Raw genomic sequence first — 24,235 nt, forward strand, 5'->3', positions numbered from 1 at the left:
TGTGTGTGTGTGTGTGTGTGTGTGTGTATACGACTAGTGGAGGTGAGTGTGTTTTGGGAATACCCCAGATAAACAACACTGTGTGAGAGAGCATGACCCAGTTCCCCTTCACAGAGTTTGTACATGGAGTGCTGAGGCTTGGAGACTCGTTACCTACAGCTATCTGCCTCACGTTACTCACGTTACCTGAGGTCGACAACCACTACGTCGCACTGTCTCGTAGTCACTTTGAGCTCCCCATAAACATAGGTTTCGTATCTGAAGAAATCATAGTTTTTTTATACTGGTGCTTTCAGGCCTTTGGGAGTCGGTAATTTATCTCCTAATGTAGACACAGTGCTTATGATATCTTAGGTTTTTGATAGAGGGGCCAATTGTTTCAAGTGTGACAGCCTTAAGAAGAGCAAGATTATTAGCTTTACCTTTCTTGGTGATGGGTGTGTGATACTTGAATTTTAGGCTACAGATAGAGACATGCTTTTTTTATTATTAGCACATTTAGGTACATCTGCATTTGTGCAGCTACCCTAGACTATATGAAGGGGAAGTACAGTGTGTCAATAAACTAGCTACGTGATGCTAAAATCCCCATCACACAGGATGATTAGTCATACAGAGGCATGTGATCAGTAGTCAACACTGGCAGACTCTGGGTGCATTATAAGGATATCATCAACACAAGAGTGAATAAGGCAGCAGTGATACTAAAAGTCCCCATCTCGCAGGATGGTTGGTCATACAGGGCCATACGTCCAGTAGCCTGCACTGAGACATACAACATGGTATAAGTCAGAGAAATCTAAGTAACAAAACACCCTTACTTCCCCCGGACAACAACAGGTCAGCAGCCATCAACACCACGCACTACGCAAGAAATAAATAGTGACTTGAAGCAGCGGGCGCACCAGGATGCCTGGCGGGGCAGGCTTGTACCCTGGTTTAATACATGTACCCAGTCACTCCACTGATAGCAGCTTGCACTGAATAGCTTTGATGACTCCTGGCGCAGCGGAACGACGCCACAACAGTACGGGTGCAACGAGATGTTGCCTGAAAAGCTGTCTAAGTGCGTATTGATGTGCGTATTAGTGGCTTTAGGTATTGTATGTACATAAATATGTATTAAATATGTATACCTAAATATTTAGGTGTTGTATGTATGGCTCTATCTATAAATCCAACAGTATGTTTGTAACTCATCTTCTGTGTATATGTTTTTACCTGCATAAACATTTTGAATTTGAGTATTGGTGTGCACGTCTTGGCAGCACCCTTAGACCAGGCACCCCCTCCTCCTGCTCCTCCTCTCCCTCTGAGTCGTAGTCATGGTGACACATCCCCATGGCACCCATGACACTTGGACACATGTCATCCCCATGACACTTGGACTCAGCGCGGTGTCACTTTACTCACCATGAACGGGCTGTTTTTTTCTAACTAGGTAACTAACTGCTTACCTTCAAGAAACGGCAAAGACGAAAGCCAAAATTAAAAAGTTTTCTTCGCTAGATTCTGTGAAAATGTTGACAACAACAAAATGACATTGCAGCGAAGAAAATGACAAGAAAACGACAAATATGTGAAGTACTCAATAATAGATTCCAGAAAATGCTTACATGGCAGGCAAATCTCCCAGTAGAACTGGAAGAACGGAGTCTACCTAATGACACCGAGTGAAATGGATGTGATCAGAGAAGATGGGGACGAGACAGCTGCAGGAGATGGTTCTGGGACCAGAAAGAATCTCACAATGTAATCTGACAGAGGCAGCTGGGGTCCTGAGCCTCCCATTCACAGTCGTCTTCAAGCCATCCATTGAAACGAGCGAACAACCAGAGGTGGTGAAGCCAGCCAATATAGTTTTTTTTTCATACAAGGGGGGAAAGATAACGATCAGGAGAAAGCACCAAGCCATTACGACTATATAGCAATTGGAAGGGGTCAGGATAAGGTCTTGGGATGGGACCGGGGGAAGGAATGGTGCCCAACCACTTGGACGGTTGGGTATTGAACGCCGACCTGCATGAAGTGAATCTGTCGCTCTACCATCCAGCCCAAGTGATTGGAGTCCTTCATGCAAGAAAGGGGGGAGATAGGAACCACTGATCTATATAACAGTGTCATTACCGAGCATTCCCTGCAAGGCGCTAAAGAGATTCTGAAATAAAACAACTTTTGGAAGATAGAAAAAGAATGGATTGGCTCAAAGCTTCGGCTTGGATTTAATGGCGACGTCTGTACCGAGGTCTCCCCGCCCACCGAGCGTATCACAGTTGTACCCAACGCCTCGCCCAATGTTTGATTGTCCCTATCTCCTTAACCCGTACTCCCTCCACCCGTCCACATGCGTATTTAACCCAGAATTGTACCTCGCGTATTAGACACAGTTATAGCCCCGCTCCTGTGCCGGGTAAGTCCACTACGGGTTCACCATAGCCCGTGCTACTCGGAACTCTTTGTTCCGAGTAGCTGAATCTATAACAACAACTAGTGACTTTCAGCCTCACCGGTCTCCAAGCATCAGTTAACGTATCAACAGTACTCGAGTACCTGAAGGCTCAGTGCCCAGCTGAGCCGGTAACGTGAATTGCTAAGTGGCGAGATGAACAATGTTACCTTCAATGATCGGTCAGACGAAAAGTAGTAGTGGAGAAGCAGAACCAAATCCCAAATAAATCATCAAGAGCATCTTAGTGCATCTTGGGGGTCTTCTGATAGCGTTGAGAAGAGTATGAGAGTTCGTAGAGTTGCGAAGACCCTTCGTGCCAGCTCTTTAAGATGGAATACATGGCACTTCTTGAATGTAGATCACGACCTTTTGTATATCTCAAATATAAAATATTATTAGTGATTATATATTTATGTGATGGTCCGATACGTAAGTAAGTAAACATCTAAAGAAGCCACGAAGACACACCTGTGTCAGTAGCTCTCCTGAGGCGCTCTTTCTTACCTAGAAACTTCATCCTCTTGGTCCTCTCTCTTCTGGCATCTTCCCCCTCCAGTTTACCCCCATTGGCGTGAAAGTTTGGAGATCAGCGGGGAATGTTCGGTAAACCACAAGTAGCGTCTCCAGAAACTTTTTGGAACGTCTTGGAACCTTCGGAAAGGTGCACTGAGGAGACAGGAATTACGCACATGGACAGGCACACATACACGCACATGGGTACACATATGTGCGCGTTGGAGTTTCATTTGAATTTTGACCAATGTTGTAATTTTTTTTTTTAAATGTGGGTGGTTTAATCGATTTTTTTTTAGCAGTGGGATAGTTTTTTTCAGCGCAGTGTGTTTAGCATGATTTGCTTTTCCTCCTTTGTTTATGGTCGCGTCTGTTAGTCTCTTGCACATTGTAATGTTTCCCACTACCACTTACTTGATGGGTTTCCAGTCTATTACACTCACAGGATGGGTTTTTAGTCTACCACCACTCACAGGATGGGTTTCCATTCTACCATCACTTACAGGATGGGTTTCCAGTCTACCACCACTCACAGGATGGGTTTCCAGTCTACCACCACTCACAGGATGGGTTTCCAGTCTACCACCACTCACAGGATGGGTTTCCAGTCTACCACCACTCACAGGATGGGTTTCCAGTCTACCACCACTCACAGGATGGGTTTCCAGTCCACTACCACTCACAGGATGGGTTTCTAGTCTACCACCACTCACAGGATGGGTTTCCAGTCTACCACCACTCACAGGATGGGTTTCCAGTCTACCACCACTCACAGGATGGGTTTGGAACGTAAAATAAATGAACTAATCTAACTTTTAAGCAATAATTTTAAGCGTTTAGCTATACTACTCAGATGTCCGGGTTAGCAGCAATAGCAGCAATGATTTATTGTTTTGTAAGCGACTTTGTAATGAACTTCTTGGGTAGGGAAGGTGCCCAAGTAGGTAGGATGCTGTACTCGATCATATGTGTATGAAGACTCTGCTCTCTCTCTCTCTCTCTCTCTCTCTCTCTCTCTCTCTCTCTCTCTCTCTCTCTCTCTCTCTCTCTCTCTCTCTCTCTCTCTCTCTCTCTCTCTATGTATATATATATATATATGTATGTATATGTATATATATATATATATATATATATATATATATATATATATATATATATATATATATACAAATAAGTGTAATACACTCTATAGTAAATCACTTCTTTTCTTCACCTTAAAAGTACGAAAATGAGTTTTGGAGAACTCCTATTTCAATTAAGCCCTAATGCTAAGAAAATAGTTAGAGGGATAGAAGCCCTAAACCAGAAAATAATAAATACAGAATATGCGGTCATATTCAATGAAACATGTTTGAAAGAAAACCTGCTGCCAGTATACACCAATATAATATATATATATATATATATATATACACACACACACACACATGTATGTGCGCGTGTGTAAATGAATTAACCAATTCATGAACGTGTCTTTGAAGTAGTCGTTGGGGGAATGTTTTGACGTGATGACCTTCATACATATTAACACATGTTCTGGGGGTAGACAATCCCTGGCCTTGGGTTAGCTAGGATCAACACCACGTCGGCTTCACCCGTTGATCCCAATATATACGGGCTCACCATAGCCCGTGCTGACGGGAGACATCTCCCGTCACGCAGGGTGCAGTCGCACCTCCACAGATCTCCAGTATCATCTAGTGATACTGGAAATGGCTCAAAAGGGCCACCACTTATGGGCTATTCATGCCCAAGCCACCTTTTGGGTGGCTTAATCTTCTCTCTTTCTCTCTCTCTTAGCCCGTGCTCACGGGAATCAATAAAGATGTTAATAATAATAATAAGTCATCTCCCGTCACGCAGGGTGCAGTCGCACCTCCACAGATCTCCAGACAAAAACTTACAAAAAAAGGAATTAGGAATTCCTTCAAGGAATTATACGCTAGCATTTGAGAGACCTCTGCTAATTAAGTATAATTAAGTTGTCAAATTAGTGCATGATTGATTTATATAATATATTGAAACTTTTGGCTGGAACAGTCGTTACTCAACCTGGGCCTTTTTTTTATCTTTATTTAAGAAAATACAATATAAATCATATATACATAAGTTTTACAAGGCAATACTACATTATAATTCTCAGTGAACAAGTGTTTCATTATCACAGAACATGATCTTTAAAACCCCTGAATGTTATACTTATTTTTCTTTAAATGATTTACAAAAATTTTTTACATTAATTTACAGGGGAAATTATTACATTTATATATATTTTATATAATTCTCAGCTCATTCGGAAATAAAATTATGTAAATGAAAATTGAAGAAATAAAACAGTAGATTAGTCCACATTAACAAAATGCTGTACCATGATTAAGATATAACGTTAAGAATAAGTGACAAGGGTGCTTCCAAGAAGGTAGTTTATTTATAATGAAGAGCCAGTTGGAGGGGTAGAAATAGCCTAAGCTACTCTATCCCTTTGAGATGTATTTTATTGTCTCAATAAACGTATACTTGAATAGCCAGTCGAGGTGAGTATACCCGCACCTGAACCAGCAACTAATTGTGATTTCCTCATGGACAATATATAATAATATTTATTTACATTTGAGAAAAAACTGTTGATATTTTGCCGTTTGAAAGGTTCGTCCAGTCAGTTGCTTCTCTGCTGAGTATGTTAAATAATAACTTATTAAAATCCACGCAAGTCAGTATTTGACTTACAACTTGGGTTGGAGATAGAGGGTAGCCTCTGCCTAGCTCTCAACTGTCCAGACATCTCTCACCAGTGTTCGAAGCCAACAAACAACAGCCTCACATAATCACCTGCGCCTTTAGCTCACATTCCTGTAGTCGGGGATTCAGTTCTCAACACGGACCAGATTAGGGGGTGTAGGTGGATGAAGTGGTCGGGGTGTAGGTGGATCAAGTGCCTGATGCATGACATCACTGCCCACTTGCACACGGCGTGGCAGGCGCCTTGGTGATAGGGTCACCCCTTCCACTTCAACATGGCACACACCAATACTTATCCGGGTTTTTCTATTCTTGGAGCCGGATGTGCTTAAGGCGTCATTGTGTGTGTTGGTGAGAGACTACCATACAGGAACTGTCCGGTGAGGCTAACCGATCAGTAACAAATAATTGAGGAAACTGAAACGAATTTGGATAATTAGGTTCGATCCAATTGGATTACAAATGCAACCCCATAGATAACAAATAATACATTTTCGACACATTTAAAAGCTATGTGATTTATTTAATGTTTTCAAACTTAACTGGTGTAGCAGTGGAAAATGTTAGAGATTGTTGGGATTGGAATATTTAAATTCTGAAAATTCGGTCATTAAAAAACAGACTTTATCTGATGCCACGATCGTACTTTGAAATTACGATCCGAATTTGTAACTATAGCCTCCGAAACTTTAGATAATTTATTCCGGGCTGCCTATTTGTCGGTAAAATGGTTTTAATCTTACAAAGTAATTTTCTAATCGCATCTATGGATGATCTTCGTGAAATATATACATTAAACTCATTGTAAATAGACCCTATTTTGCTTTACACATGGCTGGTTCCTTCGTGAAATATTTCCATGGGCTGCGTTGCTGTCTGTTCAAATCTGTACTTTGATTCGTCTGTCAATCTACTCTCGTGTTGCCGTTTTTTGTTGTCTAATAGTCTGTCAGTTATCCAACCTATCACTGTGTATCGCCACGTTAGTGGACAGAGGCTAGAGGCTGGGCTGACCAGTGGTGCGTCCAATACCGGCAATGGGACGCAAGGTTAAAGAAAGCATTAAGTAAGCAACCTGAGCCTTCAGAGACCAGGTCGTTGGAAGGCAAGTGCTCGTTTATCCTTGTGAACCTTGAGGGCAAGGTTTATGTGGACGGTTTAGTTTAATGGTCCCGCTGGCCGGTTAAGACCCGATCTTTTCCAAACCTTCGCTGATTTAATTATAAAAAAATATTTCGTCGATCCCTAAACTCATTATTTTTTTTACCACAGATAAATAAATGAACTTGTTATATCAAAATCTCCCGTCCTCTTACAAATTACGTCCATTGTCAGCCATACAGGACCTCTGAACCTTTTCCAGCTTCGTCTTGTGCTTGACAAGGAACGGGCTCCATGCTGGGGCCGTATACTCCAGGATTGGTCTTACATATGTGGTATACAAGGTTCTGAAGAATTCCTTACACAGGTTTCTGTCGTGTGGGACACGTCCTGATCCCTTGGAACGCCTCATGCCCGTTTGGGACACCTCATACCACCGTCTAGCCTTCCCGGCAGCCGTGTAGTCATTTTCCCGACATTAAAACTTTAAGAGTCTCATAAAAAAATACGAGTGTTGACTGCATGCAGCTCACAGTCTCTCCTTGGTTCACTTCTTCACTTGGTATAATTATATATATATATATATATATATATATATATATATATATATATATATATATATATATATATATATATATATATATATATATATATATGTCGTACCTAGTAGCCAGAACGCACTTCTCACCCTACTATGCAAGGCCCGATTTGCCTAATAAGCCAAGTTTTCCTGAATTAATATATTTTCTCAAGTTTTTTTCTTATGAAATGATAAAGCTACCCATTTCATTATGTATGAGGTCAATTTTTTTTTATTGGAGTTAAAATTAACGCAGATATATGACCGAACCTAACCAACCCTACCTAACCTAACCTAACCTAACCTATCTTTATAGGTTAGGTTAGGTATGGTAGCCGAAAAAGTTAGGTTAGGTTAGGTTAGGTAGTCGAAAAACAATTAATTCATGAAAACTTGGCTTATTAGGCAAATCGGGCCTTGCAAAGTAGGCCGAGAAGTGCGTTCTGGCTACTAGGTACGACATATATATATATATATATATATATATATATATATATATATATATATATATATATATATATATATATATATATATATATATATGCGAACAAGCCTGAATGGTCCCGAGGCATATATGCAACTGAAAACTCACACCCTAGTTACGGGCTCACCATAGCCCGTGCTACATGGACACTTCGTCCTGAGTAGCTAAATCTTTAACAACAACAATCACACCCTAGAAGTGACTCGAACCCATACTGCCAGGAGCAACTGGTGTAAAGGACATCTTAATCACTCGACCAACACGACCGGGCAAAAGATGATGGTAGCTAAGGCTAATTCCGCATACTCCAGGATTATTTAGTTTACACAACAATATATATATATATATATATATATATATATATATATATATATATATATATATATATATATATATATATATATATATTGTTTTGTAAACTAAATAATTTTCCTACCAAAATCCGTATATTTTTCTGAGGTGGAGACGCTGGCGGTGTTTTTACTATGGTACACCGTAGCCTCATGTGATGAGAAATAGCCTCATGTCCGGGCCAAGGCTGACCTGCGCGGGCCCCATCGCTCAATGTTTGCACGGTATATATTGACCTTCTGGTAGTGACCTTGGGTCAATAGTGAGTGCTCGAGCGGGGTCCAGTAGTGTAGCCACACCCTGCATATCTACTCACGCGGGGTCCAGTAGTGCAACTTAATCCTACCTAAAACAATAAGCATGCACATTATATCGTAATCTAACAAAGTAGTGTCAAAAATAATAATGTTATGCAGCACTACCACGCAAAGTTCCAAAGATGTGTTACTACTACTGCTGAAAGCTGACGCAGAACTTTTCCAACAATTCGTGTATAGTAGTTCCGAATTCGTCTTACAGAAACGTCCACAACGCCCGTCAGCTGACAGAAGCTTCGCCGCAGTCATCGGGAGAACAAACCCTTCATGCAAACTGCACCTACTATCAAGAAGAAGCTTCGTACATCAGCAAGTTCGCTGGACAGACCAGCAGACCTTCGCCACGTAAGATGCCAGTCCATTTAACGTAACCTTCTTGGGGAAAACTTAGAGCTGAACCGGGTCTTCCAGTTTCCAAATTACTGTACCGTCAGCACTACATGGGCCTTAATCATATTTTTCAGGACATCCTGTTATTCTCCAGGCACTTTCGTCTACTCACAAGATCCATAGAAAGTCTTCAACCCCTCACTCCACACCATATTATTTCTCGGTAAAAGTAATCCACAGTTATAATCAGGATCAGCCAGCTAAGGCAAAAATTGATGACTAGGCGAGTCCACTTCCCGCTGAGGGCTTCTAACAACGTGAACACCAGGCTTATGACTTTGTATTATTAATCACCCCCCCCCCCCCCCCCCCCCCGTGTGCCTCCCTACTGACGGTGTGCTTCATTAGGGCACCAGACCAAAAGGAAGAGTCTGGTAGGATGCTGTTGACTAATGAGGAGACAAGTGGGTCATCTGGGGTGCAGTGTTGGCTCTTTGAAAGTTATGTGTTGTTGCTGCTATGGACAAGGAATGATCAGTAGGAAATTTTGTTTTACAATATTAACGAAAAGATAATTGTTTTGATGTTTTTATTTTCAAAGTATTTAGTCAGCTAGGAGCCGGTACAACCACACCTTCAGTACTTGAGGGAGTGTTGTAGTACCCCCACACCCTGGTGTAGTACTCAAGTGGGGTCCAGTAGTACCCCCACACCCTGGTGTAGTACTCAAGTGGGGTCCAGTAGTACCCCCACACCCTGGTGTAGTACTCAAGTGGGGTCCAGTAGCACCACCACACCCTGGTTCATCACTCAAGAAGGCAGGTGCTAGCGACTATAAAATATGAATGGGCTTGTGCGTCCGTGTACAAGCGGTAGGGGGAAGGGGTGGGGGGGGGGGGGGTCCACGCAATGGTTGCTCGCTATTCTGGGACAACAGCGTGGAGGGAAGGAGGATGGTGGGGTCCGAGGGATTGGGAAGGGAATAGAGGTAGAGTAGGGGAAGGGAAAAAGGGTAGGGGAAAGAAATAAAGTGGGCCAAAGAATGGAGAAATCGAGAAAGAAGTAAAGAACAATAGTATCTTCTAGTGATGGAAGATACTATATTTTGTGGGCAAGAACCTTGGAGAGAGACCACAGGCGATGTAAAAGTTGGAATATTGAGTGAGTTATGATTGTTGGCGGGCTGTCCGCCTTGCTGACAGTGTGTGTGTGTGTGCGCGCGCGCGCGCGTGCGTGTTTTAGCTTATTACAGGCACAGTACGAAAGTTATACATGTTTTAATTTTCCGGACACGAGTTCATAAACAGTTTAAGCTATATCAAAATCTCGTTAATTATGAGTACATTTAATAGGATATTTAGATAATCGTCGTCGGGTTCCCATTGGCACCGTGTCAAGGGGCACTCCGAGGCCAACCCTGACCAGACCTTGATCGGTACAAGTCTGGTGAGGGTATAGGCCCTAATAGCTGGCCTCCAGCCATAAGCACACATTCATGACCATTTTTAGATATAGATATACATGTGTGTGTATGTGCACAGTGTGTGTATGTGTACAGTGTGTATCATGGCTAATGTGACTTTGTTGTCACTAATGATAGGCTACTGACAAGGGTGTTGAATGTAATAGATGTCTAATTGTTTATCGAGGAATTGGTGAAATATTAACCCTTATCTTGAAGGAACCTCAGGCTACAGAGCATAAAAAGGTCGGAAAAGGAATCCGGATTAATTTTGATAAAGCCATTATAGGAGAAACACAAAGTCTAGCATGGCTTTTTCAACATTCCGAGGGATGGCAGGAAAGAGAGAGAGTATGGGAAGTGATGAGTAATGGGAATAAATGAGTACAGAGAGCGAGCGACGGATGTGTCATGATAAGTAAGCGGATGAGACACGCGAGTACAACAGTCCTTGGAGAGCAGCATGCGTGTCCAGGCGAGGTGCGGTGCGTCGAAGGGAAGTCCTTAGCTACTGAAGCAGACTGTAGCAAATTGGGAAGTGTAATAGGAAGAAGTGACTCGCTCGCTGTTCCACTGTCTCAATGACGAGCTCACTGATTTAGTCTCCCAAGCTCGCTGACTTCTCAAGTGATTCTCAGATTCGCTGTTTCACTGAATCACTCGCTGACGGCAGTCAGTACTCCTCAGTAAAGGCCAAATACTCGTCAATCCAGCCGCCAAACCCCCTGTTTAGGATTGAAAAACGGTTCGAAAAAGCATTCGAACATTTCTCGAACTTTGCAAACGACGTCTGTTCGAGTCGCAACTATGTAAATGCATCCCTCACAAATGCAGATAGTCGCCAACAGAACCTAAACAGCTAACCTAGCCTATACATAGACCTTTATATATATATATATATATATATATATATATATATATATATATATATATATATATATATATATATATATATATATATATAATGTGTGTGTGTGTGAGTGTGTGTTTACTTATATGAGAACAAATCTATTTTTAATACACAGTATGTTAAAACTGATGAATGCGTCTTGGGGAACGGCCGCTGCTTTAACGACCCTAGCCTGAAGACAGGTTGTGACAATCTGTTTGGCACGCTATCAAGTAACCAATAAATAACCCAGTTCCACAGAAAACCGCTTGGGGTGGACAGTAGAGCCACGGTCTCGCTTCATTCAGGTCGGCGTTCAATCCCCGACCAAGTGGTTGGGCTCCATTCCTCCCCCCCCCCTCCCCCGCCTCCCGTCCCATCCCTAATCCTTATCTTGACTCCCTTCCAAGTGCCATATAGTCGTAATGGCTTGGCGCTTTCCCTGATAATTCATTCTCTCTCTCTCTCTCTCTCTCTCTCTCTCTCTCTCTCTCTCTCTCTCTCTCTCTCTCTCTCTCTCTCTCTCTCTCTCTCTCTCTCTCTCTCTCTCTCTCTCTCACATATAAATATTATTTCTGGTGCAATGTCGTACCTAATTGTGTCTGCATGTGTTGAGCTTCGGCTCGTTGGTCCCGCCTCTCAACTGACAATGTTGACCTCATGTATGTGTGGGTGACGGGGGCGAGGTGCTGCTGACAGCTGGGAGGAGAGGGCTTACGACGTGGTTGTCATTTAAGAGCTGTATTGCTGTTGTTGGCTTCCCACCACACTTGTGACCTTGAAGGCGGGTGTTTAATTTGTTGTAATTGATGAGGACACTTCTGACCCTGACTGTGTGTGTATGTGCAACCCGTTCTCGCAAATTCGTAAAGTCAATATTGACTTATTAACTACGTGCATAGGTGATATACTAAACATAATAGATACCCCTAAAAAGATTCATAGAAAACACCGACCTTACCTAACCTTGTTAGTATCTTAAGATAAGCATCTTATTGCTTCGTAATTACAATTATTACTTAACCTATACCTATTATAGGTTAGGTAATAATTGTAATTACGAAGCAATAAGATGCTTATCTTAAGATACTAACAAGGTTAGGTAAGGTCGGTGTTTTCTATGAATCTTTTTAAGGGTATCTATTATGTTAAGTATGTCACCTATGCACATATTTAATAAGTCAATATTGACTTATTAAATTTGCGAGAACGGGTTGGATACGTATTTACTATTTGTGTCTGCAGAATCGAGCTATTAGCTCTTGGACCCCACCTTTCTAACCAATCTATTTTTACTCTATTATATCTACTACATATATTTCAAACGCACATACGTACATCCCTAGAAAACATCCCGTAGCAGCTGTCTATACTCCCAGGTAGAAAGAGACTGCCCGTTTGTTTCCGCCTCGGCCGGGAATCGAACCCGGGCCCTTAGGACTACGACCCCAAGCGTTATCCACTCAGCCCCCTGTGTGTATGTGTGTGGTGGCTGGGTGGAGTGGTAAATAGGTGGAGTGACAACCACCATCAAAACTAAACGGAAGGGAGGGGTCTGGAAGGAAAGTAAAGATACCGGAGGAAGATGGAGGTTGTGTGTGTAGAAGAACGATGTCCTTGTTTACATCAAACTCTGGAGCCTCTTTCTACCTTCCTTCATTTGAATTTATTGTCGTTACCTAGTTGAGAGAGTGAGAGAGTGTGAGAGTGTGAGAGTGTGAGAGAATGAGAGTGTGAGAGTGTGTGTGTGTGTGAGAGAGAGAGAGAGAGAGAGAGAGAGAGAGAGAGAGAGAGAGAGAGAGAGAGAGAGAGAGAGAGAGAAAGCAGGTCGGAAAATAAAGTTAAATTCGCCATAGGCAATGTGATACAGTTTGGAAGGAGTTGGCGGATTAACTTATTGAGGAGGAGGGAGGAGGGAGTTTTTTATAAGGGAAGAAAGATAGTTTGAGACGGAAGAAATAAGGGAGTTTTAAACAGAGAGGGAGGGAGGTTGAAACGGAGGGAGTGAGAGATTTTGTGACAGGGAGGGTAGTTTGAGATGGAGGGAGGGAGGAAGTTTGAGGAGTTTGTGTGTGTGGGAGTAAGGGAGGCGGGAACACGCCATCATCGATCTCTGACAGTGGTGTGGAGGCCCAGTAACACGATACAATATACACCCAGTACACCCACCAGCACTGTACGGTATGCCCCCAGTACACTCACCACAACGATACAATATACACCCAATACACCCGCCAACATAATACAATATATATACCAACCAGCACAATACAATATTCACCTAGTACACCCACCACACGTTACAATTCACACCATATACACGATACAATATTTCTTAAAGTGTGGTACTTAGAGCCGACCCCGACTAGCCTATGACACTCCCATACCCCCACATGTTTCATGTGTGAAAATTAGGTTAGGCTATCCCCAAGCCTCAGGCCTCCAATCTTGAAAAAGAAACACATTCTCCGTTATAGATTCAGTTTCAGTTGAAATATTTAATACAAAAAGTGGGATTTTAATGCATATATATACAAAAAAGTCCCACTATACCAATATTGGATGAGTTAAATTTAAGAAACACGTGAGTCTAAGAAAGTGAATAGGAACAATGAAGAGGAATTCACATTAATAAAAAATATATGGAAGTGAAAAAATTAAATATGTTATATTTTTAACAGAAAATATCTACAAGTAAAACTAAACGTTAACATAAAAATATATAATATAAAATATATGCATAGACTTTTTTTCTTAATAGCAAGTGCCACAACGTTAGCCGCACTTCTACACCAGTAACAAGGTCACTGTTGCACACACACACACAAGACCTTGTTGTAGTTGTGACGCAGAACGTCTTGGTGTGACGCAGAATGTCTTGTGACGCAGAACGACTTGTTGTGACGCAGAACGTCATATTGTGACGCAGAACATCTTGTTGTGACGCAGAACATCTATTGACCCAGAACATCTAGTTGTGATACAGAACATCATGTTGTGACGAGGAATATTCTACTTTTCCATCAAATTGATATTTGTACACCCATATCCACAATTCCAAAACAGGACTATCTTATGTTGACCATCCAGGACTATCTTATCACCCACGATGCTCTGAAAGATCTACATATTTCTATGAGACCCGTTGCCCACATGACTAACATCAACTGCTGGGTGAAATAGAAATGAACTCATGCAGAAGGGGCTGAGTGGCATTTGAAGCAATTCACTCTACACGTTGATAAGCGTGACCTGACCATCTGACGGTGTTGATACACAGTCGGAGGCCACCTTAATTATGTTCCTTGTATGATTTGGTTGATTGATGATGATTAAGCCACCCAAGAGGTGGCACGGGCATGAATAACCCCGTAATCCCCGTATGACTGTACCGTCATGTTAAATATGGTTTATTCCTGATGAAAAATTAATGATCTCATTAAATACTTTTCTAGGGTGAGGTTTCAGATAACCTCGTGAAGGCTGACAGCTTTTAGCTTGAAGTTTCATTAGGAATATCAGCACCATTTTAATGAACCGAAGCCTAGAAAATTATTAAAAATAAAGAGACAGGCAGACAGACAGGAGGAAGAAATATAGAGAGGATAAATGAGAAAGTAAAAAGGGGTAATAACGAGAGAGAGGGAAGGGGAAGCAGGCTACCAGAGAGACCTTGATAAAGAAGCAATTAGTGCAGGTGAGTCGTCGAGTCTGTGTGGGTGTGTTTGTTTACATGCATCAGCTGACAGGATAATAACATAATAACAAGCCCCTCTACGCCTCCAACTGCGGAGGTGTGGACGGGTGTGATGTTGGTGGGTAGGGAAGGTCGAGGTGAATGGCGGGGTGGTGGGGATTTCCATGCTCCTCCCCACCATCCTAGGAAGGTCAAGGTGCATGGGATAAGGTCATGATGATGAGGACTATCGTGCTGCTCTCCATGACCCTGGTGAGATGGGGGAGCCGAGTCATAGAGACCGTGGGAGATGAGGTAAAGTCAACAGATGAGAACTCAAGAAAATGTTAAGCAAAACTGAGACTATTGTGAAGATTTTATCTAAAATATAGTAAAGTCCTACTCTCGAAGTGCGCGATGATTGACATAAATATCAGTACGGAATTCTTCCAGCTTAGCTTGAATGTGTACCTTGTAAATATTATATGTAACATGGCCTTCACCTTGTTGGGAGCCAAATAAACCATCCCCGGCCTTCCTCCCTCACATTGTGGCCCCCTTGACTTTAGCTAGCAAGTCATCTGTCACGCCTGTCAGCCAGGCTGTCGGACCATTCATATATTCATCCCATTCGTTGTTCAGCAGTGCAGTCAGCCAGCCTAGCCTGCCATTAGACTACTAGTCCAGTTAACGAGCTTGGCCAGCAAGCCTAGTCAACCTGTGAGGCTAGCAAACTGCATATTTTCATGTAGTCTGGCTGATATTATTTGCAAATTGTGTACATTGATTAAATATTTATCGTAATCAATGTAATAGAAAGTTTTTTTCTTAAAATCGACTAGAAATCCAAGTCTCTCTCAAAAGGGAGAAGTCAACAAATACTTGTCATTCCAGATAGATTGAATCAAATCATCTGACCAATCAGACAGACTTTGCAAAGCTTGCCCAATCAGTGCTCACCAGCTGAGTGCCTCAGCCAGTGAGAGCTTATCATAAGAGATAAGCTTATCGAATTTTCTCATGTTGTGCGTTGTAAGCGCACAGTCCGATGGTCTTGCAAAGGCGGCGCCTATCTCTTATGACCCAATGGTGATGCAGTGACTGTCTACGTGCCAGGGGGCATGTAGTGACCGACGGAGGGCATGTCAAGCAAAACTGAGCCCCAACCCTTCACTCTCAAGGGCAAGATGAGAAGTTGCACTAATCCCTGCGGGCAATTCCTCGTCAGGTAGCTCTCTCTGGCCGCACGCGCCACAGAGACGGATGTACACACGAGTCGTTCTATAAATGTCCTAGGACTCGGCCAGGAGGGTGTTTAGGATGTCCTAGGACTCAGCCGGATCCCGAGTTAAGGAACCGTTTGTGGTGGCTAGTATATTTTGTACCCCCATACTCATCCTGTGAGTGGTAATGCAAAAAAAGGGGTTACAGAGATGTTTACAATAACAATTACATCTAACATACACACCTTATAATTATAATGGCAGCTAACTACAAAAAAATCCTTACAATAGATTATTATACACTGAAGGTAAGTCTTTTGCTAATACATAATATATTTTGGATATGGGGTATTAAAGGATCACGGAGCCGCTGTTTACTATTATCAGGCTTCACACTGCACGGCCTTTTTCATTAGTTTCAAAGGTCATTTATCTACTGATGTGGGATTTCATCCTGGGGGATGGGTCGGAGTCCGACCTTGGTGTTGGAGGGTTCCTAGATACACACAGGCTTCCTATCCCAGATAGCGGGAATTATACAATAGCACTTTCAAGTAAAGCATTCACTACAAATTGTCTCCTCTCATCTTAGAGCTTCTCTACCTCGTTATCATTGCATTGTGGGCTCTATAACCAGCTATAGTAGAGCCAGGCCAATATCGGTGCATTTTGCTACGTCACCGGTTGACCGACGAAAACATTGCTGCTATTGTGTCTCGTGGGCAGCCACGGAAATATGACTGGTGTTATTTATGCCGATTAAGAACATTTCAAGTTCAAGTATGTTTATTGAGACAAGAAAGAAATACATCTCAAAGGGATAGAGTAGCTTAATTAGGCTACTTCTACCCCCTCTTTAAGAACCTTCAGTTGAGTTCGTGCTTGACTCAGTCGGGAATCCGGATTCGAATCCAGGGCGGGACAAATGATTGGACAAGTTTCCTTTCACCTAATGGTTTGTTCATCTAACAATAAATAGGCACCTAAGAGTTGTCAACTGCTCAGGGGTTGCATCCTCATGATAGTTCGAACTTGTAGGGGATCTTGATATAAGCCTAACGTGTGTGTGTGTGGGGGCCGTTTCAGGATAGGCTGCCTGGCCTCCCCCCCCCCCCCGGACAAAATAAATTATTAAATTTTGAATTGTTCCCTGCGTTTCTGGAGGAGCAATGAGGCTGTTGTTGATATTATTTACGTATCTACGTAGATATTTGCCACCGTTGTTTATTTCATTGCTGTTATAACTCTTAATGTTAGTATTGTTATCGGTAAAGTGTATTTTCTGTTCATATAATATATAATATTCATCTGTAAATGCCATGTACGCCACAACGTAGCGTCCACGTTCATTAGTATTCCTCCGTCGTCTGTTGCTGGAACCGTACTTAGCCACGCCTGCTGGAACAGCCCAGTGCTACGCCTGCTGGAACAGCCCAGTGCTACGCCTGCTGGAACAGCCCAGTGCTACGCCTGCTGGAACAGCCCAAAGCTATGCCTGCTGGAACAGCCCAGTGCTACGCCTGCTGGAACAGTCCAGTGCTACGCCTGCTGGAACAGTCCAGTGCTACGCCTGCTGGAACAGCCCAGTGCTACGCCTGCTGAGTTTCCGGGAAAGGACAAGGTGGGCATGAATACCGTCTTTAAATTAAGAGAAAGCAACGCAAAATAACATAAGTGGACAAGCAAAATGAGTCGAAGAAAATGCAAGGAAATACAGTACTCTTTCCCTTTCAACAAGTGGAATGCACTGAAAGAGGTTATGGAAGCCACCTCCATCAACAACTTCTCAGCCAAAACTGCCATGAACATGTGTCTCCAAAATTAATAAAATGCAACCTGTACTTGGTGCATGTTTGCCAGCGTCCCATACGCTACCAACCTTGAGGTGTTTTCGGGACTTAGCGTCCCCGCGGCCCGGTCTTCGACCAGGCCTCCTCGTTGCTGACTGGTCAATCAGACCAGACGCGGCTACTCGCAGCCTGGCGTATGAATCACAGCCTGATTGATCAGGTATCCTTTGAAGGTGATTATCGACTTCTCTCTCTTGAACACTGTGAGGGGTCGGCAAGTTATGGCCGTATGTGTAGTGAAAGCGTGTTGGACAGTCTCGGGCCTCTGATGTTGATAGAGTTCTCTCTCAGAGTACCTACTGCACCTCTGCTCTTCAACGGGGGTATTCTGCACATCCTGCCATGCCTTCTGGTCTCATGTGATGTTATTTCTGTGTGCAGGTTTGGGACCATCCCCTCTACTATTTTCCACGTGTAAATTATTATGTATCTCCCGCCTGCGCTCAAGAGAATACAGATTTAGGCTCTTTAGTCGGTTCCAATAGTTTAGATGTTTTACCAAGTGGATTCTAGCAGTAAAGGATCTCTGCAAGCTCTCCAGGCCAACAATGTCTTCAGCTTTGAAAGGGGCTGTCATTGTGCAACAGTATTCCAATCTAGAGAGCACTAGCGTCTTGAAAAGTATCATCAGGTATAGTAACTAGTGTGAAAGGTTCTTGTTATCCAACCTGTCATTTTTCTTACCAATGTTACCCTCTTCATGTATTATTCCTCCGGCGTTTAGTGTTGGATTCATCTCTTCTATTGATTTCTTTTCAGATTCCTGTAATTGGCTTCCTATGACGTAGGATACCTGCAGATGGTGAGTGGGGGGTGGTGGTGGGGCGAGGCTAGCAGTGTACCCAGAGGGTCATGACGCCACGAGCCTCAAGTGACCATAGTGACGTGTAACGCTCGCCCACCAGCTACGACCTCGACACGCTGACGTCTTACCTCCTCCCTCCCTCTCACACGCTGTCCTTCTCACTCCATCTTTTCTCTCTTCCGTCGCTGCGTCATTCTCTCCCACTCCTTCCTCATTACGGCACCATTCATGCAACTTACCGCTTGGCTATCAATCATCCTTGCCGTAACTACAGGGCATTCAGGTCTTGCTCTCTGTCCCACTAATTGACCTTGTACCTAGCGAATCTGTTTTTAACTTTGCCGACGTTAGAGTATTTTATCATACCCGTTCGTGATGTTGTGACCTCCACTTATTTCGGTGCATTCCAGTTGTTGACCACCGGCCAGGGTAAGAGTATTTCCTTATGTTTGAACATATACGTCCTTAAACCCTATAATGTCCAACCACTTGGATTGGAAGGTCGAACGACGGTCTCGCTTCTTGCAGGTTAGCGTTGAATCCCCGACCGTCGAAGTGATTGGGCACCATGCCTTTCGTTCGACTTATACCAAATCCTTATCCTCATTTCTTCCAAGTGCTATATAGTCATAATGGCGTAGTGCTTTGTACTGTTTGTACTTTGTACTGTACCTTACCTTACCTTAAACCCTATATCTTAAATATCCTATATTATTTTACTTCAACTAGGCTGCGATAGCCATCTTGTGCTTACTCTCGGTATCGTGTTCATAATGATCATGTCCCCCGCTGTTTTCTCTCGCCTCTAGTGTTGCGAGAGGCTTCCGTTATCTTGTCCTCGTAGCTAGTATTTGCTAATTTCCCGTATATTGCTGATGTTATCCTGTTTATATATGCTTCTGGTGTTAACGCTGGAATTGTATCCGCTCCCAAATCTTATTCTCTTCTGATTTCTGTAGTTGCCTTCCCATTATGATGTAGATTGAGTTCTTGCACATTCCTCACCTGTTCTTATCATCACTGCCTTACACTTGTTGCGGTTGAATTCTAAAAGGCATTTGTCTGCCCACTCCTGGAAATTTCCTGTAATTCGCTGTAGTTCACATTAGTATTTATACTCCTCATTAGTTTTGTGTTATCTACAAACATTGATATACATGAGCTCACTCTCGGTCATGCTTATAGTTTAGAAACAGCAAATGTCCCAGGATCCAGCCATAAGGATCCTCACTTGCCACATCCCCATCGCTCGATACCTCTACTAACAAGAGCCGCTTATTATTTTAAGAGACGGCATTATCATGGCTTGAGCGTCTACACCAGCATCAGCGGTGCTTCATACATTAATTCAGGATGTGAGCTTCCATTTGATTGGTGATTAGCGAGAGCGTATTCGGCCGATAGCTCCTACCCAATTGGCGCTTCCTGGGAGGTGAGTAACTTCCATGCCATTGGTGCTCCAGAGGGGCAGTTCTGGCAGCGACCAATGAGGTGCTTGTTACCAGGGGCGGGGAGAGGGACGAGCCTCCAGTGCAGTTAGGACTGTCTACATATATACGCTCAGCTGTTATACATGATGGCCTTGTTCGGCGCCACCAGTTGCAACATTTTTATTAGTCTTGACACAGTACATTCCACTCGGCGAGTTGGTTATTTTAAGTACCACATTCTGCAGCCTTTAACCGAAGGAGACTACCTTTTCCTTCCAGTTTTCAGTCTTTCATGACCCACGAGTACTTACTGCCTCTTCTAAGATTAGGTAGAAATGCATGCGTGTATCGTGTTAGTAAGTCCCGTAGGAAGAGCGGGGCTTGCCAAGGACGAGGCTGTATACATTGTGGACACTCTTCCAATGCTCCTTGCCTTGGTTGTACTGATCGAGCGACGCAGCTCATGCATCTACATATTAAATTCTCTCACCTTGAGATATTAGCTGCCGTCTCACGCACCACTGACGACACCGCCTGCACCGGCAGGAACCAACCTGGCAGAAATAGCCTAAGCTACTCCATCCCTTTGAGATGTATTTTATTGTCTCAATAAACGTACTTGAACCTGACTTCATGTACCCATGTGTTCATTACACTGACCAAGTATTTCTCGAGACTATTAATAAAAGCCAAGCAAGTTATAACGTCTTCTTAAAGAAGACTAGATAAGGGTACCCGACTGTGCCCAGGTCTCTCTTTTCTCCTCTCCCACAATCTCTCCATCTTATCTCGTTTTTTTTATCCCACCATTCTTCCCCTCTGCACTTTTCTCCTCCAACATTTCCCTCTCTTCTCCAATCTTCCCATTTTCTCGCCACTCGCACACTTTTCCACTTTTCTCTCTCCCCTAACACCCCAGCTCCTTTCCCCTTTCTTCTCCTTCAGAAAATATAATACCAGCATTATGAAATGCTAAAAAAAAAACACTAGAAAAATTTGGTGAAACACATCTCTTTTTTTCAGACTGTGAAAATGATGGGGGGCGGGGGTATAGAGGCGAATATTTCGTAAAGAGTGGCATTAGCATGACACTCAAATCCAGCTCTTCCCTATGTCATCTTGGAAAGTTGGGAGAGGCTAGCCCCAAGCATCTATCCTAGTACTATAGACAAATTTTCTATGTCATATTTGTATATATAGATGATAGATGAAAACAAGTGTAGAAAGGTGGTTTGTGTTTTGTGGTGTAGGGGGGATAGTGTGTACTCGCCTAATTATGCATTTGGTTGACCTTCGGATAGTTTTTCCCTCTGAACTGTCAGTCAACTGGTGTATAGTTTCCCAAGCCTATTGGACTCTATCATATCTAAATTTGAAACTGTATGGAGTCTACCTCCACCACCTCACTTCTTAGTGCATTCCATTTTTTCACTACTTTGTATGACTTTTTTTTATAAACTCTTGTCTCCTTGTCCACCTGTGTTAGTCTATCTACCTTATCAATTTCCCTGAGAATTTTACGTGTAGTAATCATGTTTCTCTTAACTCTTCTGTCCTCCAGTGATGTAAATTATAATTCCTGTAGCCTTTCCTCGTAACCCATACCTCTCGGTATGGTAATAATAATTTATATTCTGGGACTAGTCTGGTGGCATTTTCTCTAACCTAGACTTGTGCTTGACTAGATATAGACTCCTCACTGGGGCTTCATACTCCAGAATTGGTCTGGCATATGCGATACACATGGTTCTAAATTATTCCTTTGTTACACGAATTTCTAAAAGCAGTTCTTACATTGCCTGACCTAGTATATGGCACTGATAATATCCTTTTGATGTGGGCTCCAGGAGAAAGGTTTGTGTGATACCAACCCCCCAGACCTTTCTACTAAGGTCTTGAAGGATTTCATGGTCCATTTGGTACCTAGTTTCATTACTGTGCATTTACTTGATTTAAACTGCAGTAGCCATTTGTTTTTTTTACTATTCTCTTAGCTTGTCTAGGTCCTCTTGTAACCTCTTCCTATCTTAATCCACCTCATAATTTTTGCATCATCCCACAGGGTTAAAGGACCTATCCTATTTCTCATATATGTAAATAAACATCAAGAGGAATGAGTCTATTCCCTCTAGATGATCATTTACATAAATGAAAAGGTCCTTAAACCTTGTGGGACTGGTGGTGACATCTTGCCATTCTGAGGTCTCCCTCCTCATGGTAACTCCCTGTCTTCTGTTGCTTAGGTATTATTTTATCTACTAGAGCACCTTCCCTGTCACTCCTGCCGGGTCCATAGAATTACCCAAATCGGCCCAAAACTACACAAATCGTCCTAGCATTACGTAAGTAATGAAGAAATATGGTATATTTACTTACTATAATGTTGGTGCTACACGTAGAACATGATCAAACCTATTTTTACTCTGAAATAATCTAATTTCATAACGAAATGAGACGTAAATATGAGAGAGGTGACGCCATAGGAAGTCGACGGTCCAAGCGACAATTATGTGGAGCGACTTATCCAAGATATATGGTCGCCTGGAGAGTGTTTGCTGCCATATCAGATTCAGATTCAGATTCAGATGTTTATTCAGATAAGGTATATACATACAAGTGATGTTACATTAATGGATTGATATATAGATAGAGCTAGTACATACAATGCCTAAAGCCACTATTACGCAATGCGTTTCGGGCAAGCCATATCAGCCTCCTGTACACAGTGATCCAGTCGTCGTATTTCATGGCTCAAATTGTCTCAAATTTAATTGGTACTATTAACAAGTAGAATGTGTATTTATAATAATATTTTTCATAAACAGCCACAAAATATTTAATATTTATTAAAAAAAAGTGTCTGGAAGTTAAATCAATTCCACATGACAATAAATTTGTTAGGATGAGTATGGGATGCACAATAAATTACGGGTCACAGGATGTGTATGGGTTGCACAAACTACTGGTAACAAGATGAGTATGGGGTGCACAATAAATTACCGCACAGAGGATGAGTATAGGGTGCACAAACTGGTTGGGTACATTTCCTTTCACCTAATGCGACTATTCATGTGTCCGGACACCGGCGATTGTGTGGTATTGGCTATTTATTTAACCATAACTTTGCATTCATTTAATAATTATATTAAGATATGTTTTCCTTGAAATGTAGTTACATTATCGTCTACATGTCTTTATTCTGACATAAAGACCTATGGCGTTACTTTGCATATATGCAAAGTAATTATAAAATTGATTGGCTTGTGTGGAGGCCTTCACACTCCCTGAGCGAGCCATCAAGTAACTATAAAAAGGCATATATCTTCACTTTCACTTCAGTTATATTTATGCCAAAGTATTAACATGCAGCTTATATTTATGTCTTTATGATGACATAGAAAACTTCGTTTATTACAATATCTAGATTAAATTAACATTGATCTTTGGAAGGTCATAGTTCCTATATCGGTAAGGAGAGCGTCGGCCATGAAGCCTTGTTTAAAGTATGAATATTTTTCCTCTCTAATAAGGTATAATCTCTGTGATGGATTCACAAAAACTATTTTATATCTGCCTTTCTGATAACATATACAAATATAATCTTTATTTGTGAATATTTGTTAAATAAGCAATATATCAGAGGGCGTGTAGGGTTCGGTGTTCAATGAACGAAAAGGACTGGATCACTGTGTACAGGAGGCTGATATGGCAGCAAACACTCTCCAGGTGACCATATATCTTTTATAAGTCGCTCCACACAATTGTCGCTTGGACCGTCGACTTCCTATGGCGTCACCTCTCACATATTTACGTCTCATTTCGTTATGAAATTAGATTATTTCAGAGTAAAAATAGGTTTGATCATGTTCTACGTGTAGCACCAACATTATAGTAAGTAAATATACCATATTTCTTCATTACTTACGTAATGCTAGGACGATTTGTGTAGTTTTGGGCCGATTTGGGCTGATTTGGGTAATTCTATGGACCGCTCCTGCCTGCTTCTCTAACATGTGTACTAATTTCTTATGAGGTA

The 24,235-nt window shown here is 42.3% G+C and overlaps 1 long non-coding RNA gene across 1 annotated transcript in view; it reads left to right on the plus strand.

The window, feature by feature from the left end:
• Positions 1 to 24,235, plus strand: part of LOC138370309 (uncharacterized) — a 48,898-nt gene that overhangs the window by 22,169 nt on the left and 2,494 nt on the right. Inside the window, exon 2 of the long non-coding RNA XR_011230075.1 lies at positions 18,724 to 18,766. This is a non-coding gene — a long non-coding RNA (uncharacterized lncRNA). The remainder of the gene's footprint in view (positions 1 to 18,723; positions 18,767 to 24,235) is intronic.

This window comes from Procambarus clarkii, chromosome 31 (genome assembly GCF_040958095.1).
Source record: "Procambarus clarkii isolate CNS0578487 chromosome 31, FALCON_Pclarkii_2.0, whole genome shotgun sequence".
Taxonomy (NCBI): Eukaryota; Metazoa; Arthropoda; class Malacostraca; order Decapoda; family Cambaridae; genus Procambarus; species Procambarus clarkii.